At 54.7% G+C, this 22250-nt stretch overlaps 1 long non-coding RNA gene across 1 annotated transcript in view; it reads right to left on the reverse strand.

The window, feature by feature from the left end:
• Positions 1–21842, reverse strand: part of LOC141139061 (uncharacterized) — a 78181-nt gene extending 56339 nt beyond the window's left edge. Inside the window, exon 1 of the long non-coding RNA XR_012243710.1 lies at positions 21668–21842. This is a non-coding gene — a long non-coding RNA (uncharacterized lncRNA). The remainder of the gene's footprint in view (positions 1–21667) is intronic.
• Positions 21843–22250: the final 408 nt, after the last annotated feature.

Below are 22250 nucleotides of genomic sequence, written 5' to 3' on the forward strand. Positions count from 1 at the left end.
GGTGTATAGGGAGGGTAGGTAGGAGCATAGGGGGGTAGGTAGGTGTATAGGTGGGGTAGGAGTATAGGGGGTAGGTAGGAGTATAGGGGGGTAGCTAGGAGTATAGGGGGGTAGCTAGGAGTATAGGGGGGTAGCTAGGAGTATAGGGGGGTAGCTAGGAGTATAGGGGGGTAGCTAGGAGTATAGGGGGGGTAGCTAGGAGTATAGGGGGGGTAGCTAGGAGTATAGGGGGGTAGCTAGGTGTATAGGGGGGGTAGGTAGGAGTATAGGGGGGGTAGGTGTATAGGGGGGAGGTAGAAGTATAGGGGGGGAGGTAGGAGTATAGGGGGGTAGGTAGGTGTATAGGGGGGGTAGGTAGGTGTATAGGGGGGGGTAGGTAGGTGTATAGGGGGGGTAGGTAGGTGTATAGGGGGGGTAGGTAGGAGTATAGGGGAGGTAGGTAGGAATATAGGGGGTAGGTGGGTGTATAGGGGGGTAGGTAGGAGTAAAGGGGGGTAGGTAGGAGTATAGGGGGGTAGGTAGGAGTATAGGGGGGAGGTAGGAGTATAGGGGGGTAGGTAGGTGTATAGGGGGGGTAGGTAGGAGTCTAGGGGGTTCACAATTTAAGCAAATCGTTTTGGGTTTTTTTACAGCGCCGGTCCCGAGGCGCTGCGGGCATGAGTTTTTAGGCGAGGCCGCGGCTTCGGCCTAGTCCGCGGCTACAGCCGGACGCCGCGGACTAGGCCGAAGCCGCGGCCTCGCCTAAAAGCTCATGCCCGCAGCGCCTACGGACCGGCGCGGTTACCAAAGTAAAAAAAAAAAAAAACTAGATTCGAATCGTGAATCGAGTTTTTTTTAAGAGAATCGAATATTTTTATTTTTTTTAGAAAATCTCCCAGCCCTAGTAGGTAGGTGTATAGGGGGGGGGGGGGGGGGGGGGGAGAGTATAGGGGGGATGGTATGTGTATAGGGGGGTAGGTAGGTGTACAGGTAGGGGGTAGGTAGGTAGGAGTATAGGGGAGTAGGTAGGAGTATAGGGGGGTAGGGAGGTGTATAGAGGGGGTAGGGAGGTGTATAGGGGGGGGTAGGGAGGTGTATAGGGGGGGGTAGGGAGGTGTATAGGGGGGGGGTAGGGAGGTGTATAGGGGGGGGGGGGGTAGGGAGGTGTATAGGGGGGGGTAGGAAGGTGTATAGGGGGGTAGCTAGGTGTATAGGGGGTGAGTAGGAGTATAGGAGGGAAGGTAGAAGTATAGGGGGGTAGGTAGGAGTATTTGAAGGTCAGTAGGAGTATAGGGGAGGTAGGTAGGAATATAGGGGGTAGGTGGGTGTATAGGGGGGTAGGTAGGAGTATAGGGGGGTTAGGTAGGTGTATATGGGGTAGGTAGGAGTATAGGGAGGTTAGGTAGGTGTATAGGGGGGGGTAGGTAGGAGTATAGGGGGTAGCTAGGAGTATAGGGGGGTAGCTAGGAGTATAGGGGGGTAGCTAGGAGTATAGGGGGGTAGCTAGGAGTATAGGGGGGTAGCTAGGAGTATAGGGGGGTAGGTAGGAATATAGGGGGGTAGGTAGGAGTATAGGGGGGTAGCTAGGTGTATAGGGGGGGTAGGTAGGAGTATAGGGGGGGTAGGTAGGAGTATAGGGGGGGTAGGTGTATAGGGGGGAGGTAGAAGTATAGGGGGGGAGGTAGGAGTATAGGGGGGTAGGTGTATAGGGGGGTAGGTAGGTGTATAGGGGGGGTAGGTAGGTGTATAGGGGGTAGGTAGGTGTATAGGGGGGTAGGTAGGTGTATAGGGGGGTAGGTAGGTAGGTGTATAGGGGGGGTAGGTAGGTGTATAGGGGGGGTAGGTAGGTGTATAGGGGGGGTAGGTAGGTGTATAGGGGGGGTAGGTAGGAGTATAGGGGGGTAGGTAGGAGTATAGGGGAGGTAGGTAGGAATATAGGGGGTAGGTGGGTGTATAGGGGGGTAGGTAGGAGTATAGGGGGGTTAGGTAGGTGTATATGGGGTAGGTAGGAGTATAGGGAGGTTAAGTAGGTGTATAGGGGGGGGTAGGTAGGAGTATAGGGGGGTAGGGAGGTGTATAGGGGGTAGCTAGGAGTATAGGGGGGTAGCTAGGAGTATAGGGGGGTAGCTAGGAGTATAGGGGGGTAGGTAGGAATATAGGGGGGTAGGTAGGAGTATAGGGGGGTAGCTAGGAGTATAGGGGGGGTAGGTGTATAGGGGGGGAGGTAGGAGTATAGGGGGGTAGGTGTATAGGGGGGGTAGGTAGGTGTATAGGGGGGGTAGGTAGGTAGGAGTATAGGGGGGGTAGGTAGGAATATAGGGGGGTAGGTGTATTGGGGGGGTAGGTAGGAGTATAGGGGGGTAGGTAGGAGTATAGGGGGGGTAGGTGTATAGGGGGTAGGTAGGTGTATAGGGGGGTAGGTAGGAGTATAGGGGGGTAGGTAGGTGTATAGGGGGTAGGTAGGAGTATAGGGGGGTAGGTAGGAGTATAGGGGGGTAGGTAGGAGTATAGGGGGGTAGGTAGGTGTATAGGGGGGAGGTAGGAGTATAGGGGGGTAGGTAGAAGTATAGGGGGGTAGGTAGGAGTATAGGGGGGTAGGTAGGTGTATAGGGGGGGGTAGGTAGGTGTATAGGGGGGGGTAGGTAGGAGTATAGGGGGGGTAGGTAGGAGTATAGGGGGGGTAGGTAGGAGTATAGGGAGGGTAGGTAGGAGTATAGAGGGGTAGGTAGGTGTATAGGGGGGGGGTAGGTAGGAGTATAGGGGGGGTAGGTAGGAGTATAGGGGGGGTAGGTAGGAGTATAGGGGGGGTAGGTAGGAGTATAGGGGGGGTAGGTAGGAGTATAGGGGGGGTAGGTAGGAGTATAGGGGGGGTAGGTAGGAGTATAGGGAGGGTAGGTAGGAGTATAGGGGGGTAGGTGTATAGGGGGGAGGTAGGAGTATAGGGGGGTAGGTAGGTGTATAGGGGGTAGGTAGGTGTATAGGGGGTAGGTAGGAGTATAGGGGGGTAGGTAGGAGAATAGGGGGGTAGGAGTATAGGGGGGTAGGTAGGAGTATAGGGGGGTAGGTAGGAGTATAGGGGGGGTAGGTAGGAATATAGGGGGGTAGGTAGAAGTATAGGGGGGAGGTAGGAGTATGGGGGGGTAGGTAGGAATATAGGGGGGGTAGGTAGGAATATAGGGGGGTAGGTGTATTGGGGGGTAGGTAGGAGTATAGGGGGGTAGGTAGAAGTATAGGGGGGTAGGTAGGTGTATAGGGGGGGTAGGTAGGAGTATAGGGGGGGTAGGTGTATAGGGGGGGTAGCTAGGTGTATAGGGAGGGTAGGTAGGAGTATAGGGGGGGTAGGTGTATAGGGGGGGTAGCTAGGTGTATAGGGGGGTAGGTAGGAGTATAGGGGGGGTAGGTAGGAGTATAGGGGGGGTAGGTAGGTGTATAGGGGGGGTAGCTAGGTGTATAGGGGGGGTAGCTAGGTGTATAGGGAGGGTAGGTAGGAGTATAGGGGGGTAGGTGTATAGGGGGGAGGTAGGAGTATAGGGGGGTAGGTAGGTGTATAGGGGGGGTAGGTAGGAGTATAGGGGGTAGGTAGGAGTATAGGGGGTTCACAATTTAAGCAAATCGTTTTGGTTTTTTTTACAGCGCCGGTCCCGAGGCGCTGCGGGCATGAGTTTTTAGGCGAGGCCGCGGCTTCGGCCTAGTCCGCGGCTACAGCCGGACGCCGCGGACTAGGCCGAAGCCGCGGCCTCGCCTAAAAGCTCATGCCCGCAGCGCCTACGGACCGGCGCGGTTACCAAAGTAAAAAAAAAAAAAACTAGATTCGAATCGTGAATCGAGTTTTTTTTAAGAGAATCGAATATTTTTATTTTTTTTAGAAAATCTCCCAGCCCTAGTAGGTAGGTGTATAGGGGGGGGGGGGGGGGGGGAGTATAGGGGGGATGGTATGTGTATAGGGGGGTAGGTAGGTGTACAGGTAGGGAGGAGTATAGGGGGGTAGGGAGGTGTATAGGGGGGTAGGGAGGTGTATAGGGGGGGGGGGGGGTAGGGAGGTGTATAGGGGGGGGTAGGGAGGTGTATAGGGGGGGGTAGGGAGGTGTATAGGGGGGGTAGGGAGGTGTATAGGGGGGGTAGGGAGGTGTATAGGGGGGGTAGGAAGGTGTATAGGGGGTGAGTAGGAGTATAGGAGGGAAGGTAGAAGTATAGGGGGGTAGGTAGGAGTATTTGAAGGTCAGTAGGCATGTAGGAGTATAGGGGAGGTAGGTAGGAATATAGGGGGTAGGTGGGTGTATAGGGGGGTAGGTAGGAGTAAAGGGGGGTAGGTAGGAGTATAGGGGGGTTAGGTAGGTGTATAGGGGGTAGCTAGGAGTATAGGGGGGGTAGCTAGGTGTATAGGGGGGGTAGCTAGGAGTATAGGGGGGTAGGTAGGTGTATAGGGGGTAGGTAGGAGTATAGGGGGTTAGGTAGGTGTATTGGGGGGGTAGGTAGGAGTATAGGGGGGTAGGGAGGAGTATAGGGGGGTAGGGAGGAGTATAGGGGGGTAGGGAGGAGTATAGGGGGGTAGGGAGGAGTATAGGGGGGTAGGGAGGAGTATAGGGGGGTAGCTAGGAGTATAGGGGGGTAGCTAGGAGTATAGGGGGGTAGCTAGGAGTATAGGGGGGGTAGGTAGGTGTATAGGGGGGGTAGGTAGGTGTATAGGGGGGGTAGGTAGGTGTATAGGGGGGTAGGTAGGTGTATAGGGGGGGTAGGTAGGTGTATAGGGGGGGTAGGTAGGTGTATAGGGAGGGTAGGTAGGAGTATAGGGAGGGTAGGTAGGAGTATAGGGGGGGTAGGTAGCAATATAGGGGGGTAGGTGTATTGGGGGGGTAGGTAGGAGTATAGGGGGGTAGGTAGGAGTATAGGGGGGGTAGGTGTATAGGGGGTAGGTAGGTGTATAGGGGGGGAGGTAGGAGTATGGGGGGGTAGGTAGGAGTATAGGGGGGGTAGGTAGGAGTATAGGGGGGGTAGGTAGGAGTATAGGGGGGGTAGGTAGGAGTATAGGGGGGGTAGGTAGGTGTATAGGGGGGGTAGGTAGGTGTATAGGGGGGGTAGCTAGGTGTATAGGGGGGGTAGGTAGGAGTATAGGGGGGTAGGTGTATAGGGGGGGAGGTAGGAGTATAGGGGGGTAGGTAGGAGTATAGGGGGGAGGTAGGAGTATAGGGGGGAGGTAGGAGTATAGGGGGGAGGTAGGAGTATAGGGGGGAGGTAGGAGTATAGGGGGGAGGTAGGAGTATAGGGGGGGTAGGTAGGAGTATAGGGGGGTAGGTAGGAGTATAGGGGGGGTAGGTAGGAGTATAGGGGGGTAGGTAGAAGTATAGGGGGTAGCTAGGAGTATAGGGGGGTAGCTAGGTGTATAGGGGGGTAGGTAGGAGTATAGGGGGGAGGTAGAAGTATAGGGGGGTAGGTAGGAGTATAGGGGGGGTAGGTAGGAGTATAGGGGGGGTAGGTAGGAGTATAGGGGGGGTAGGTAGGAGTATAGGGGGGGTAGGTAGGAGTATGGGGAGGGTAGGTAGGAGTATAGGGGGGTAGGTAGGTGTATAGGGGGTAGGTAGGAGTATAGGGGGGTAGGTAGGAGTATAGGGGGGTAGGTAGGAGTATAGGGGGGTAGGTAGGAGTATAGGGGGGGGTAGGTAGGAGTATAGGGGGGGTAGGTAGGAGTATAGGGGGGGTAGGTAGGAGTATAGGGGGGGTAGGTAGGAGTATAGGGGGGGTAGGTAGGAGTATAGGGAGGGTAGGTAGGAGTATAGGGGGGGTAGGTAGGAGTATAGGGGGGGTAGGTAGGAGTATAGGGAGGGTAGGTAGGAGTATAGGGAGGGTAGGTAGGAGTATAGGGGGGTAGGTGTATAGGGGGGGGTAGGTGTATAGGGGGGAGGTAGGAGTATAGGGGGGTAGGTAGGTGTATAGGGGGTAGGTAGGAGTATAGGGGGGTAGGTAGGAGAATAGGGGGGTAGGAGTATAGGGGGGTAGGTAGGAGTATAGGGGGGTAGGTAGGAGTATAGGGGGGTAGGTAGGAGTATAGGGGGGTAGGTAGGAGTATAGGGGGGGTAGGTAGGAATATAGGGGGGTAGGTAGAAGTATAGGGGGTAGCTAGGTGTATAGGGGGGGTAGGTAGGAGTATAGGGGGGGTAGGTAGGAGTATAGGGGGGGTAGGTAGAAGTATAGGGGGGGTAGGTAGGAGTATAGGGGGGTAGGGAGGTGTATAGGGGGTAGCTAGGAGTATAGGGGGGTAGCTAGGAGTATAGGGGGGTAGGTAGAAGTATAGGGGGGTAGGGAGGTGTATAGGGGGTAGCTAGGAGTATAGGGGGGTAGCTAGGTGTATAGGGGGGAGGTAGAAGTATAGGGGGGGAGGTAGGAGTATAGGGGGGGAGGTGTATAGGGGGGTAGGTAGGTGTATGGGGGGGTAGGTAGGTGTATAGGGGGGGTAGGTAGGTGTATAGGGGGGGTAGGTAGGTGTATAGGGGGGGTAGGTAGGTGTATAGGGGGGGTAGGTAGGAGTATAGGGGGGTAGGTAGGAGTATAGGGGAGGTAGGTAGGAATATAGGGGGTAGGTGGGTGTATAGGGGGGTAGGTAGGAGTAAAGGGGGGTAGGTAGGAGTAAAGGGGGGTAGGTAGGAGTAAAGGGGGGTAGGTAGGAGTAAAGGGGGGTAGGTAGGAGTAAAGGGGGGTTAGGTAGGTGTATATGGGGTAGGTAGGAGTATAGGGAGGTTAGGTAGGTGTATAGGGGGGGTAGGTAGGAGTATAGGGGGGTAGGGAGGTGTATAGGGGGTAGCTAGGAGTATAGGGGGGTAGCTAGGAGTATAGGGGGGTAGCTAGGAGTATAGGGGGGTAGCTAGGAGTATAGGGGGGTAGCTAGGAGTATAGGGGGGTAGCTAGGAGTATAGGGGGGTAGCTAGGAGTATAGGGGGGTAGGTAGGAATATAGGGGGGTAGGTAGGAGTATAGGGGGGTAGGTAGAAGTATAGGGGGGTAGGGAGGTGTATAGGGGGTAGCTAGGAGTATAGGGGGGAGGTAGGAGTATAGGGGGGAGGTAGGAGTATAGGGGGGTAGGTAGGAGTATAGGGGGGTAGGTAGGTGTATAGGGGGGTAGGTAGGTGTATAGGGGGTAGGTAGGAGTATAGGGGGGTAGGTAGGAGTATAGGGGGGGTAGGTAGGAGTATAGGGGGGTAGCTAGGAGTATAGGGGGGTAGCTAGGAGTATAGGGGGGTAGCTAGGTGTATAGGGGGGGTAGGTAGGAGTATAGGGGGGTAGGTAGAAGTATAGGGGGGTAGGTAGGAGTATAGGTAGGAATATAGGGGGGTAGGTGTATTGGGGGGGTAGGTAGGAGTATAGGGGGGTAGCTAGGTGTATAGGGGGGTAGCTAGGAGTATAGGGGGGTAGGTAGGAGTATAGAGGGGTAGGTAGGTGTATAGGGGGGGTAGGTAGGAGGGGAGGAGTATAGGGGGGGTAGCTAGGTGTATAGGGAGGGTAGGTAGGAGCATAGGGGGGTAGGTAGGTGTATAGGTGGGGTAGGAGTATAGGGGGTAGGTAGGAGTATAGGGGGGTAGCTAGGAGTATAGGGGGGTAGCTAGGAGTATAGGGGGGTAGCTAGGAGTATAGGGGGGTAGCTAGGAGTATAGGGGGGTAGCTAGGAGTATAGGGGGGGTAGCTAGGAGTATAGGGGGGGTAGCTAGGAGTATAGGGGGGTAGCTAGGTGTATAGGGGGGGTAGGTAGGAGTATAGGGGGGGTAGGTGTATAGGGGGGAGGTAGAAGTATAGGGGGGGAGGTAGGAGTATAGGGGGGTAGGTAGGTGTATAGGGGGGGTAGGTAGGTGTATAGGGGGGGGTAGGTAGGTGTATAGGGGGGGTAGGTAGGTGTATAGGGGGGGTAGGTAGGAGTATAGGGGAGGTAGGTAGGAATATAGGGGGTAGGTGGGTGTATAGGGGGGTAGGTAGGAGTAAAGGGGGGTAGGTAGGAGTATAGGGGGGTAGGTAGGAGTATAGGGGGGAGGTAGGAGTATAGGGGGGTAGGTAGGTGTATAGGGGGGGTAGGTAGGAGTCTAGGGGGTTCACAATTTAAGCAAATCGTTTTGGGTTTTTTTACAGCGCCGGTCCCGAGGCGCTGCGGGCATGAGTTTTTAGGCGAGGCCGCGGCTTCGGCCTAGTCCGCGGCTACAGCCGGACGCCGCGGACTAGGCCGAAGCCGCGGCCTCGCCTAAAAGCTCATGCCCGCAGCGCCTACGGACCGGCGCGGTTACCAAAGTAAAAAAAAAAAAAAACTAGATTCGAATCGTGAATCGAGTTTTTTTTAAGAGAATCGAATATTTTTATTTTTTTTAGAAAATCTCCCAGCCCTAGTAGGTAGGTGTATAGGGGGGGGGGGGGGGGGGGGGAGAGTATAGGGGGGATGGTATGTGTATAGGGGGGTAGGTAGGTGTACAGGTAGGGGGTAGGTAGGTAGGAGTATAGGGGAGTAGGTAGGAGTATAGGGGGGTAGGGAGGTGTATAGAGGGGGTAGGGAGGTGTATAGGGGGGGGTAGGGAGGTGTATAGGGGGGGGTAGGGAGGTGTATAGGGGGGGGGTAGGGAGGTGTATAGGGGGGGGGGGGGTAGGGAGGTGTATAGGGGGGGGTAGGAAGGTGTATAGGGGGGTAGCTAGGTGTATAGGGGGTGAGTAGGAGTATAGGAGGGAAGGTAGAAGTATAGGGGGGTAGGTAGGAGTATTTGAAGGTCAGTAGGAGTATAGGGGAGGTAGGTAGGAATATAGGGGGTAGGTGGGTGTATAGGGGGGTAGGTAGGAGTATAGGGGGGTTAGGTAGGTGTATATGGGGTAGGTAGGAGTATAGGGAGGTTAGGTAGGTGTATAGGGGGGGGTAGGTAGGAGTATAGGGGGTAGCTAGGAGTATAGGGGGGTAGCTAGGAGTATAGGGGGGTAGCTAGGAGTATAGGGGGGTAGCTAGGAGTATAGGGGGGTAGCTAGGAGTATAGGGGGGTAGCTAGGAGTATAGGGGGGTAGGTAGGAATATAGGGGGGTAGGTAGGAGTATAGGGGGGTAGCTAGGTGTATAGGGGGGGTAGGTAGGAGTATAGGGGGGGTAGGTAGGAGTATAGGGGGGGTAGGTGTATAGGGGGGAGGTAGAAGTATAGGGGGGGAGGTAGGAGTATAGGGGGGTAGGTGTATAGGGGGGTAGGTAGGTGTATAGGGGGGGTAGGTAGGTGTATAGGGGGTAGGTAGGTGTATAGGGGGGTAGGTAGGTGTATAGGGGGGTAGGTAGGTAGGTGTATAGGGGGGGTAGGTAGGTGTATAGGGGGGGTAGGTAGGTGTATAGGGGGGGTAGGTAGGTGTATAGGGGGGGTAGGTAGGAGTATAGGGGGGTAGGTAGGAGTATAGGGGAGGTAGGTAGGAATATAGGGGGTAGGTGGGTGTATAGGGGGGTAGGTAGGAGTATAGGGGGGTTAGGTAGGTGTATATGGGGTAGGTAGGAGTATAGGGAGGTTAAGTAGGTGTATAGGGGGGGGTAGGTAGGAGTATAGGGGGGTAGGGAGGTGTATAGGGGGTAGCTAGGAGTATAGGGGGGTAGCTAGGAGTATAGGGGGGTAGCTAGGAGTATAGGGGGGTAGGTAGGAATATAGGGGGGTAGGTAGGAGTATAGGGGGGTAGCTAGGAGTATAGGGGGGGTAGGTGTATAGGGGGGGAGGTAGGAGTATAGGGGGGTAGGTGTATAGGGGGGGTAGGTAGGTGTATAGGGGGGGTAGGTAGGTAGGAGTATAGGGGGGGTAGGTAGGAATATAGGGGGGTAGGTGTATTGGGGGGGTAGGTAGGAGTATAGGGGGTAGGTAGGAGTATAGGGGGGGTAAGTGTATAGGGGGGGGTAGAAGTATAGGGGGGTAGGTAGAAGTATAGGGGGGGTAGGTAGGAGTATAGGGGGGTAGGTAGGAGTATAGGGGGGTAGGTAGGAGTATAGGGGGGGTAGGTAGGAGTATAGGGGGGTAGGTAGGAGTATAGGGGGGGTAGGTAGGAGTATAGGGGGGGTAGGTAGGAGTATAGGGGGGGTAGGTAGGAGTATAGGGGGGGTAGGTAGGTGTATAGGGGGGGTAGGTAGGTGTATAGGGGGGTAGCTAGGTGTATAGGGGGGGGTAGCTAGGTGTATAGGGAGGGTAGGTAGGAGTATAGGGGGGTAGGTGTATAGGGGGGAGGTAGGAGTATAGGGGGGTAGGTAGGAGTATAGGGGGGTTAGGTAGGTGTATAGGGGGGGGTAGGTAGGTGTATAGGGGGGGGTAGGTAGGTGTATAGGGGGGGGTAGGTGTATAGGGGGGTTAGGTAGGAGTATAGGGGGGTTAGGTAGGAGTATAGGGGGGTAGCTAGGAGTATATGGGGGTAGGTAGGTGTATAGGGGGTAGGTAGGAGTATAGGGGGGTAGGTGTATTGGGGGGGTAGGTAGGAGTATAGGGGGGTAGGGAGGTGTATAGGGGGTAGCTAGGAGTATAGGGGGGTAGCTAGGTGTATAGGGGGGTAGCTAGGTGTATAGGGGGGGTAGGTAGAAGTATAGGGGGGTAGGTAGGAGTATAGGGGGGTAGGTAGGTGTATAGGGGGGGTAGGTAGGTGTATAGGGGGGGTAGGTAGGAGTATAGGGGGGGTAGGTAGGAGTATAGGGGGGGTAGGTAGGAGTATAGGGGGGGTAGGTAGGAGTATAGGGGGGGTAGGTAGGAGTATAGGGGGGTAGGTAGGTGTATAGGGGGGTAGGTAGGTGTATGGGGGGGTAGGTAGGTGTATAGGGGGGGTAGGTAGGTGTATAGGGGGGTAGCTAGGAGTATAGGGGGGTAGCTAGGAGTATAGGGGGGTAGCTAGGAGTATAGGGGGGTAGCTAGGAGTATAGGGGGGTAGGTGTATAGGGGGTAGGTAGGAGTATAGGGGGGGTAGGTAGGAATATAGGGGGGGTAGGTAGGAATATAGGGGGGTAGGTAGGAATATAGGGGGGTAGGTAGGAATATAGGGGGGGTAGGTAGGAATATAGGGGGGGTAGGTAGGAATATAGGGGGGTAGGTGTATTGGGGGGGGTAGGTAGGAGTATAGGGGGGTAGGTAGAAGTATAGGGGGGTAGCTAGGAGTATAGGGGGGTAGCTAGGAGTATAGGGGGGTAGCTAGGAGTATAGGGGGGTAGCTAGGAGTATAGGGGGGGTAGGTAGGAGTATAGAGGGGTAGGTAGGTGTATAGGGGGGGTAGGTAGGAGTATAGGGGGGGTAGGTAGGAGTATAGGGGGGGTAGGTAGGAGTATAGGGGGGGTAGGTAGGAGTATAGGGGGGGTAGGTAGGAGTATAGGGGGGGTAGGTAGGAGTATAGGGGGGGTAGGTAGGAGTATAGGGGGGGGGTAGCTAGGTGTATAGGGGGGGTAGCTAGGTGTACAGGGAGGGTAGGTAGGAGTATAGGGGGGTAGGTGTATAGGGGGGAGGTAGGAGTATAGGGGGGTAGGTAGGTGTATAGGGGGGGTAGGTAGGTGTATAGGGGGGGTAGGTAGGAGTATAGGGGGTAGGTAGGAGTATAGGGGGTTCACAATTTAAGCAAATCGTTTTGGTTTTTTTTACAGCGCCGGTCCCGAGGCGCTGCGGGCATGAGTTTTTAGGCGAGGCCGCGGCCTAGTCCGCGGCTACAGCCGGACGCCGCGGACTAGGCCGAAGCCGCGGCCTCGCCTAAAAGCTCATGCCCGCAGCGCCTACGGACCGGCGCGGTTACCAAAGTAAAAAAAAAAAAAAAAAACTAGATTCGAATCGTGAATCGAGTTTTTTTTAAGAGAATCGAATATTTTTATTTTTTTTAGAAAATCTCCCAGCCCTAGTAGGTAGGTGTATAGGGGGGGGGGGGGGGGAGTATAGGGGGGATGGTATGTGTATAGGGGGGTAGGTAGGTGTACAGGTAGGGGGTAGGTAGGTAGGAGTATAGGGGGGTAGGTAGGAGTATAGGGGGGTAGGGAGGTGTATAGGGGGGGGTAGGGAGGTGTATAGGGGGGGGTAGGGAGGTGTATAGGGGGGGTAGGGAGGTGTATAGGGGGGGTAGGGAGGTGTATAGGGGGGGTAGGAAGGTGTATAGGGGGGTAGCTAGGTGTATAGGGGGTGAGTAGGAGTATAGGAGGGAAGGTAGAAGTATAGGGGGGTAGGTAGGAGTATTTGAAGGTCAGTAGGCATGTAGGAGTATAGGGGAGGTAGGTAGGAATATAGGGGGTAGGTGGGTGTATAGGGGGGTAGGTAGGAGTAAAGGGGGGTAGGTAGGAGTATAGGGGGGTTAGGTAGGTGTATATGGGGTAGGTAGGAGTATAGGGAGGTTAGGTAGGTGTATAGGGGGGGTAGGTAGGAGTATAGGGGGGTAGGGAGGTGTATAGGGGGTAGCTAGGAGTATAGGGGGGGTAGCTAGGTGTATAGAGGGGGTAGGTAGGAGTATAGGGGGGTAGCTAGGAGTATAGGGGGGTAGCTAGGAGTATAGGGGGGTAGCTAGGAGTATAGGGGGTAGGTAGGAGTATAGGGGGGTTAGGTAGGTGTATAGGGGGGTAGCTAGGAATATAGGGGGTAGGTACAAGTATAGGGGGGGTAGGGAGGTGTATAGGGGGTAGGTAGAAGTATAGGGGGGGTAGGTAGGAGTATAGGGGGGGTAGGTAGGAGTATAGGGAGGGTAGGTAGGAGTATAGGGAGGGTAGGTGTATAGGGGGGAGGTAGGAGTATAGGGGGGAGGTAGGAGTATAGGGGGGAGGTAGGAGTATAGGGGGGGTAGGTAGGAATATAGGGGGGGTAGGTAGGAGTATAGGGGGGGTAGGTAGGAGTATAGGGGGGGTAGGTAGGAGTATAGGGGGGGTAGGTAGGAGTATAGGGGGTAGCTAGGAGTATAGGGGGGTAGCTAGGTGTATAGGGGGGGTAGGTAGGAGTATAGTGGGGGTAGGTAGGTGTATAGGGGGGGTAGGTAGGTGTATAGGGGGGGTAGCTAGGTGTATAGGGGGGGTAGGTAGGAGTATAGGGGGGGTAGGTAGGAGTATAGGGGGGGTAGGTAGGAGTATAGGGGGGTAGGTAGGAGTATAGGGGGGTAGGTGTATAGGGGGGGTAGGTAGGAGTATAGGGGGGGTAGGTAGGAGTATAGGGGGGTAGGTAGGAGTATAGGGGGGGTAGGTAGGTGTATAGGGGGGGTAGGTGTATAGGGGGTAGGTAGGTGTATAGGGGGGGAGGTAGGAGTATGGGGGGGGAGGTAGGAGTATAGGGGGGGGTAGGTAGGAGTATAGGGGGGGGTAGGTAGGAGTATAGGGGGGGTAGGTAGGTGTATAGGGGGGGTAGGTAGGTGTATAGGGGGGTAGCTAGGTGTATAGGGAGGGTAGGTAGGAGTATAGGGGGGTAGGTGTATAGGGGGGAGGTAGGAGTATAGGGGGGTAGGTAGGAGTATAGGGGGGAGGTAGGAGTATAGGGGGGAGGTAGGAGTATAGGGGGGAGGTAGGAGTATAGGGGGGAGGTAGGAGTATAGGGGGGGAGGTAGGAGTATAGGGGGGGAGGTAGGAGTATAGGGGGGGTAGGTAGGAATATAGGGGGGTAGGTAGAAGTATAGGGGGTAGCTAGGAGTATAGGGGGGTAGCTAGGTGTATAGGGGGGTAGGTAGGAGTATAGGGGGGTAGGTAGGAGTATAGGGGGGAGGTAGAAGTATAGGGGGGTAGGTAGGAGTATAGAGGGGTAGGTAGGTGTATAGGGGGGGTAGGTAGGAGTATAGGGGGGGTAGGTAGGAGTATAGGGGGGGTAGGTAGGAGTATGGGGAGGGTAGGTAGGAGTATAGGGGGGTAGGTAGGTGTATAGGGGGTAGGTAGGAGTATAGGGGGGTAGGTAGGAGTATAGGGGGGTAGGTAGGAGTATAGGGGGGTAGGTAGGAGTATAGGGGGGTAGGTAGGTGTATAGGGGGGAGGTAGGAGTATAGGGGGGTAGGTAGAAGTATAGGGGGGTAGGTAGGAGTATAGGGGGGTAGGTAGGTGTATAGGGGGGGGTAGGTAGGAGTATAGGGGGGGTAGGTAGGAGTATAGGGGGGGTAGGTAGGAGTATAGGGAGGGTAGGTAGGAGTATAGAGGGGTAGGTAGGTGTATAGGGGGGGGGTAGGTAGGAGTATAGGGGGGGTAGGTAGGAGTATAGGGGGGGTAGGTAGGAGTATAGGGGGGGTAGGTAGGAGTATAGGGGGGTAGGTAGGAGTATAGGGAGGGTAGGTAGGAGTATAGGGAGGGTAGGTAGGAGTATAGGGGGGTAGGTGTATAGGGGGGAGGTAGGAGTATAGGGGGGTAGGTAGGTGTATAGGGGGTAGGTAGGTGTATAGGGGGTAGGTAGGAGTATAGGGGGGTAGGTAGGAGAATAGGGGGGTAGGAGTATAGGGGGGTAGGTAGGAGTATAGGGGGGTAGGTAGGAGTATAGGGGGGGTAGGTAGGAATATAGGGGGGTAGGTAGAAGTATAGGGGGTAGCTAGGTGTATAGGGGGGGTAGGTAGGAGTATAGGGGGGGTAGGTAGGAGTATAGGGGGGGTAGGTAGGAGTATAGGGGGGGTAGGTAGGAGTATAGGGGGGGAGGTAGGAGTATAGGGGGGAGGTAGGAGTATGGGGGGGGAGGTAGGAATATAGGGGGGGTAGGTAGGAATATAGGGGGGGTAGGTAGGAATATAGGGGGGTAGGTGTATTGGGGGGTAGGTAGGAGTATAGGGGGGTAGGTAGAAGTATAGGGGGGTAGGTAGGTGTATAGGGGGGGTAGGTAGGAGTATAGGGGGGGTAGGTGTATAGGGGGGGTAGCTAGGTGTATAGGGAGGGTAGGTAGGAGTATAGGGGGGGTAGGTGTATAGGGGGGGTAGCTAGGTGTATAGGGGGGTAGGTAGGAGTATAGGGGGGGTAGGTAGGAGTATAGGGGGGGTAGGTAGGTGTATAGGGGGGGTAGCTAGGTGTATAGGGAGGGTAGGTAGGAGTATAGGGGGGTAGGTGTATAGGGGGGAGGTAGGAGTATAGGGGGGTAGGTAGGTGTATAGGGGGGGGTAGGTAGGAGTATAGGGGGTAGGTAGGAGTATAGGGGGTTCACAATTTAAGCAAATCGTTTTGGTTTTTTTTACAGCGCCGGTCCCGAGGCGCTGCGGGCATGAGTTTTTAGGCGAGGCCGCGGCTTCGGCCTAGTCCGCGGCTACAGCCGGACGCCGCGGACTAGGCCGAAGCCGCGGCCTCGCCTAAAAGCTCATGCCCGCAGCGCCTACGGACCGGCGCGGTTACCAAAGTAAAAAAAAAAAAAACTAGATTCGAATCGTGAATCGAGTTTTTTTTAAGAGAATCGAATATTTTTATTTTTTTTAGAAAATCTCCCAGCCCTAGTAGGTAGGTGTATAGGGGGGGGGGGGGAGTATAGGGGGGATGGTATGTGTATAGGGGGGTAGGTAGGTGTACAGGTAGGGGGTAGGTAGGTAGGAGTATAGGGGAGTAGGTAGGAGTATAGGGGGGTAGGGAGTTGTATAGGGGGGTAGGGAGGTGTATAGGGGAGGGGGGGTAGGGAGGTGTATAGGGGGGGGGGGGGTTGGGAGGTGTATAGGGGGGTAGGAAGGTGTATAGGGGGGTAGCTAGGTGTATAGGGGGTGAGTAGGAGTATAGGAGGGAAGGTAGAAGTATAGGAGGGAAGGTAGAAGTATAGGGGGGTAGGTAGGAGTATTTGAAGGTCAGTAGGCATGTAGGAGTATAGGGGAGGTAGGTAGGAATATAGGGGGTAGGTAGGAGTATAGGGAGGTTAGGTAGGTGTATAGGGGGGGGGTAGGTAGGAGTATAGGGGGGTAGGGAGGTGTATAGGGGGTAGCTAGGAGTATAGGGGGGTAGCTAGGAGTATAGGGGGGTAGGTAGAAGTATAGGGGGGTAGGGAGGTGTATAGGGGGTAGCTAGGAGTATAGGGGGGTAGCTAGGTGTATAGGGGGGGGAGGTAGGAGTATAGGGGGGGAGGTGTATAGGGGGGTAGGTAGGTGTATAGGGGGGGTAGGTAGGTGTATAGGGGGGTAGGTAGGAGTATAGGGAGGGTAGGTAGGAGTATAGGGGAGGTAGGTAGGAATATAGGGGGGTAGGTAGGAGTAAAGGGGGGTAGGTAGGAGTAAAGGGGGGTAGGTAGGAGTAAAGGGGGGTAGGTAGGAGTATAGGGGGGTTAGGTAGGTGTATATGGGGTAGGTAGGAGTATAGGGAGGTTAGGTAGGTGTATAGGGGGGGTAGGTAGGAGTATAGGGGGGTAGGGAGGTGTATAGGGGGTAGCTAGGAGTATAGGGGGGTAGCTAGGAGTATAGGGGGGTAGCTAGGAGTATAGGGGGGTAGCTAGGAGTATAGGGGGGTAGCTAGGAGTATAGGGGGGTAGGTAGGAATATAGGGGGGTAGGTAGGAGTATAGGGGGGTAGGTAGGAGTATAGGGGGGTAGGGAGGTGTATAGGGGGTAGCTAGGAGTATAGGGGGGTAGGTAGGAGTATAGGGGGGTAGGTAGGAGTATAGGGGGGTAGGTAGGAGTATAGGGGGGTAGGTAGGAGTATAGGGGGGGGTAGGTAGGAGTATAGGGGGGGGTAGGTAGGAGTATAGGGGGGTAGGTAGGAGTATAGGGGGGTAGGTAGGTGTATAGGGGGGTAGGTAGGTGTATAGGGGGTAGGTAGGAGTATAGGGGGGTAGGTAGGAGTATAGGGGGGGTAGCTAGGAGTATAGGGGGGTAGCTAGGAGTATAGGGGGGTAGCTAGGAGTATAGGGGGGTAGGTAGGTGTATAGGGGGGGTAGGTAGGAGTATAGGGGGGTAGGTAGGTGTATAGGGGGGGTAGGTAGGTGTATAGGGGGGGTAGGTAGGAGTATAGGGAGGGTAGGTAGGAGTATAGGGGGGTAGGTAGGAGTATAGGGGAGGTAGGTAGGAATATAGGGGGTAGGTGGGTGTATAGGGGGGTAGGTAGGAGTATAGGGGGGTTAGGTAGGTGTATATGGGGTAGGTAGGAGTATAGGGAGGTTAGGTAGGTGTATAGGGGGGGGTAGGTAGGAGTATAGGGGGGTAGGGAGGTGTATAGGGGGTAGCTAGGAGTATAGGGGGGTAGCTAGGAGTATAGGGGGGTAGCTAGGAGTATAGGGGGGTAGCTAGGAGTATAGGGGGGTAGCTAGGAATATAGGGGGGTAGCTAGGAATATAGGGGGGTAGGTAGGAATATAGGGGGGTAGGGAGGTGTATAGGGGGTAGCTAGGAGTATAGGGGGGTAGCTAGGAGTATAGGGGGGGTAGGTGTATAGGGGGGGAGGTAGGAGTATAGGGGGGTAGGTGTATAGGGGGGGTAGGTAGGTGTATAGGGGGGGTAGGTAGGTGTATAGGGGGGGTAGGTAGGTGTATAGGGGGGGTAGGTAGGAGTATAGGGGGGGTAGGTAGGAGTATAGGGGGGGTAGGTAGGAATATAGGGGGGTAGGTGTATTGGGGGGGTAGGTAGGAGTATAGGGGGGTAGGTAGGAGTATAGGGGGGGTAAGTGTATAGGGGGGGTAGAAGTATAGGGGGGTAGGTAGAAGTATAGGGGGGGTAGGTAGGAGTATAGGGGGGTAGGTAGGAGTATAGGGGGGGTAGCTAGGTGTATAGGGGGGGTAGCTAGGTGTATAGGGGGGGTAGCTAGGTGTATAGGGGGGGTAGCTAGGTGTATAGGGGGGTAGCTAGGTGTATAGGGGGGGGTAGCTAGGTGTATAGGGGGGGGTAGCTAGGTGTATAGGGAGGGTAGGTAGGAGTATAGGGGGGTAGGTGTATAGGGGGGAGGTAGGAGTATAGGGGGGTAGGTAGGAGTATAGGGGGGTTAGGTAGGTGTATAGGGGGGGTTAGGTAGGTGTATAGGGGGGGTTAGGTAGGTGTATAGGGGGTAGGTAGGTGTATAGGGGGTAGGTAGGTGTATAGGGGGGTTAGGTAGGTGTATAGGGGGGTAGCTAGGAGTATAGGGGGGTAGCTAGGAGTATAGGGGGGTAGCTAGGAGTATATGGGGGTAGGTAGGTGTATAGGGGGTAGGTAGGAGTATAGGGGGGTAGGTGTATTGGGGGGGTAGGTAGGAGTATAGGGGGGTAGGTAGAAGTATAGGGGGGTAGGGAGGTGTATAGGGGGTAGCTAGGAGTATAGGGGGGTAGCTAGGTGTATAGGGGGGGGTAGGTAGAAGTATAGGGGGGTAGGTAGGAGTATAGGGGGGTAGGTAGGTGTATAGGGGGGGTAGGTAGGTGTATAGGGGGGGTAGGTAGGTGTATAGGGGGGGTAGGTAGGTGTATAGGGGGGGTAGGTAGGAGTATAGGGGGGGTAGGTAGGAGTATAGGGGGGGTAGGTAGGAGTATAGGGGGGGTAGGTAGGAGTATAGGGGGGTAGGTAGGTGTATAGGGGGGGTAGGTAGGTGTATAGGGGGGGTAGGTAGGTGTATAGGGGGGGTAGGTAGGTGTATAGGGGGGGTAGGTAGGAGTATAGGGGGGTAGCTAGGAGTATAGGGGGGTAGCTAGGAGTATAGGGGGGTAGCTAGGAGTATAGGGGGGTAGGTAGGAGTATAGGGGGGTAGGAGTATAGGGGGGTAGGTAGGAGTATAGGGGGGGTAGGTAGGAGTATAGGGGGGGTAGGTAGGAATATAGGGGGGGTAGGTAGGAATATAGGGGGGGTAGGTAGGAATATAGGGGGGGTAGGTAGGAATATAGGGGGGTAGGTGTATTGGGGGGGTAGGTAGGAGTATAGGGGGGTAGGTAGAAGTATAGGGGGGTAGCTAGGAGTATAGGGGGGTAGCTAGGAGTATAGGGGGGTAGCTAGGAGTATAGGGGGGGTAGGTAGGAGTATAGAGGGGTAGGTAGGTGTATAGGGGGGGTAGGTAGGAGTATAGGGGGGGGTAGGTAGGAGTATAGGGGGGGGTAGGTAGGAGTATAGGGGGGGTAGGTAGGAGTATAGGGGGGGTAGGTAGGAGTATAGGGGGGGTAGGTAGGAGTATAGGGGGTTCACAATTTAAGCAAATCGTTTTGGTTTTTTTTACAGCGCCGGTCCCGAGGCGCTGCGGGCATGAGTTTTTAGGCGAGGCCGCGGCCTAGTCCGCGGCTACAGCCGGACGCCGCGGACTAGGCCGAAGCCGCGGCCTCGCCTAAAAGCTCATGCCCGCAGCGCCTACGGACCGGCGCGGTTACCAAAGTAAAAAAAAAAAAAAAACTAGATTCGAATCGTGAATCGAGTTTTTTTTAAGAGAATCGAATATTTTTATTTTTTTTAGAAAATCTCCCAGCCCTAGTAGGTAGGTGTATAGGGGGGGGGGGGGGGAGTATAGGGGGGATGGTATGTGTATAGGGGGGTAGGTAGGTGTACAGGTAGGGGGTAGGTAGGTAGGAGTATAGGGGGGTAGGTAGGAGTATAGGGGGGTAGGGAGGTGTATAGGGGGGGTAGGGAGGTGTATAGGGGGGTAGCTAGGTGTATAGGGGGTGAGTAGGAGTATAGGAGGGAAGGTAGAAGTATAGGGGGGTAGGTAGGAGTATTTGAAGGTCAGTAGGCATGTAGGAGTATAGGGGAGGTAGGTAGGAATATAGGGGGTAGGTGGGTGTATAGGGGGGTAGGTAGGAGTAAAGGGGGGTAGGTAGGAGTATAGGGGGGTTAGGTAGGTGTATATGGGGTAGGTAGGAGTATAGGGAGGTTAGGTAGGTGTATAGGGGGGGGGTAGGTAGGAGTATAGGGGGGTAGGGAGGTGTATAGGGGGTAGCTAGGAGTATAGGGGGGGTAGCTAGGTGTATAGAGGGGGTAGGTAGGAGTATAGGGGGGGTAGGTAGGAGTATAGGGGGGTAGCTAGGAGTATAGGGGGGTAGCTAGGAGTATAGGGGGGTAGCTAGGAGTATAGGGGGGTAGCTAGGAGTATAGGGGGGTAGCTAGGAGTATAGGGGGGTAGCTAGGAGTATAGGGGGGTAGCTAGGAGTATAGGGGGGTAGCTAGGAGTATAGGGGGGTAGCTAGGAGTATAGGGGGGTAGCTAGGAGTATAGGGGGTAGGTAGGAGTATAGGGGGGTTAGGTAGGTGTATAGGGGGGTAGCTAGGAATATAGGGGGTAGGTACAAGTATAGGGGGGGTAGGGAGGTGTATAGGGGGTAGGTAGAAGTATAGGGGGGGTAGGTAGGAGTATAGGGGGGGTAGGTAGGAGTATAGGGAGGGTAGGTAGGAGTATAGGGGGGTAGGTGTATAGGGGGGAGGTAGGAGTATAGGGGGGAGGTAGGAGTATAGGGGGGGTAGGTAGGAATATAGGGGGGGTAGGTAGGAGTATAGGGGGGGTAGGTAGGAGTATAGGGGGGGTAGGTAGGAGTATAGGGGGGGTAGGTAGGAGTATAGGGGGTAGCTAGGAGTATAGGGGGGTAGCTAGGTGTATAGGGGGGGTAGGTAGGAGTATAGGGGGGGTAGGTAGGTGTATAGGGGGGGTAGGTGTATAGGGGGGGTAGCTAGGTGTATAGGGAGGGTAGGTAGGAGTATAGGGGGGGTAGGTAGGAGTATAGGGGGGGTAGGTGTATAGGGGGGAGGTAGGAGTATAGGGGGGTAGGTAGGTGTATAGGGGGGGTAGGTAGGAGTATAGGGGGGGTAGGTAGGAGTATAGGGGGGGTAGGTAGGAGTATAGGGGGGGTAGGTAGGAGTATAGGGGGGGTAGGTAGGAGTATAGGGGGGGTAGGTAGGTGTATAGGGGGGAGGTAGGAGTATAAGGGGGGAGGTAGGAGTATAGGGGGGGTAGGAGTATAGGGGGGGTAGGTAGGAGTATAGGGGGGGTAGGTAGGTGTATAGGGGGGGTAGCTAGGTGTATAGGGAGGGTAGGTAGGAGTATAGGGGGGTAGGTGTATAGGGGGGAGGTAGGAGTATAGGGGGGTAGGTAGGTGTATAGGGGGGGTAGGTAGGAGTATAGGGAGGGTAGGTAAGTGTATAGGGGGGGTAGGTAGGTGTATAGGGGGGTAGGTAGGAGTATAGGGGGTAAGTAGGAGTCTAGGGGGTTCACAATTTAAGCAAATCGTTTTGGTTTTTTTTACAGCGCCGGTCCCGAGGCGCTGCGGGCATGAGTTTTTAGGCGAGGCCGCGGCCTCGGCCTAGTCCGCGGCTACAGCCGGACGCCGCGGACTAGGCCGAAGCCGCGGCCTCGCCTAAAAGCTCATGCCCGCAGCGCCTACGGACCGGCGCGGTTACCAAAGTAAAAAAAAAAAAAAACTCGATTCGAATCGTGAATCGAGTTTTTTTAAGAGAATCGAATATTTTTATTTTTTTTAGAAAATCTCCCAGCCCTAGTAGGTAGGTGTATGGGGGGGGGGGGGGGGGAGTATAGGGGGGATGGTATGTGTACAAGGGGGTAGGTAGGAGTATAGGGGGGTAGGTAGGTGTATAGGGGGGTAGATAGGTGTACAGGGGGGTAGGTAGGTGTACAGGGGGGTAGGTAGGTGTACAGGGGGGTAGATAGGTGTACAGGGGGGTAGATAGGTGTACAGGGGGGTAGATAGGTGTACAGGGGGGTAGATAGGTGTACAGGGGGGTAGATAGGTGTACAGGGGGGTAGATAGGTGTACAGGGGGGTAGATAGGTGTACAGGGGGGTAGATAGGTGTACAGGGGGGTAGGTAGGTGTATTAGATATGAGTAGATGGGGGGTGATCACTGGGTGTACAGTGCGGGGATATAGCGGTCGGTATTCTAGCACTCCGCTCGGTATCGGTGGGGTTCTCACCGCTCTCACGGTTCCCCTCGGCCGGTCCGCTCTCCTCCATGTCACCCCAGCCGGAGCTTCCCGTACAAGGGGGGGCGTGGAGACATGACGTCATAACTAGCGGCAAACGAGCCGGTGGGAGGAACCCCTTCATCTCCCCGCCCTGCTAGAGAAACGTGATCTCCATAGCCACGCCTGCCCCGTCGAAACTCCTGCTCGGTCATGGGGGGGCTGACACACACACACACACACACACACACACACACACACACACACACTTTGGAGTTTTAAGTGATTTTCTAACAAAAATACCGCTTTAAACCTGTAAACAAAAAGTGCCAGAAAAAGCCTGGTCAGCAAGTGGTTAATGAGTGACCTGGCAGTGATCCCTGTATGAGTATTGGTCTAGTCATCTTCATCCAATCACCATTATAATTACTAATTAAAAAATATCACGAGGGCAAAAAAAAAAAAATCTCTTTATATCAATTATACATCATTTCACCAATCTATGTATTGTACCAAAAATTTAATTGAGGTGTCCTTATTAAAAAAACAAAAAAAAAAAATCTTTAAAATGAAAGTAATTAAAAATTACTTAAAA

Source organism: Aquarana catesbeiana, linkage group LG04 (assembly GCF_042186555.1).
Source record: "Aquarana catesbeiana isolate 2022-GZ linkage group LG04, ASM4218655v1, whole genome shotgun sequence".
NCBI lineage: Eukaryota > Metazoa > Chordata > Amphibia > Anura > Ranidae > Aquarana > Aquarana catesbeiana.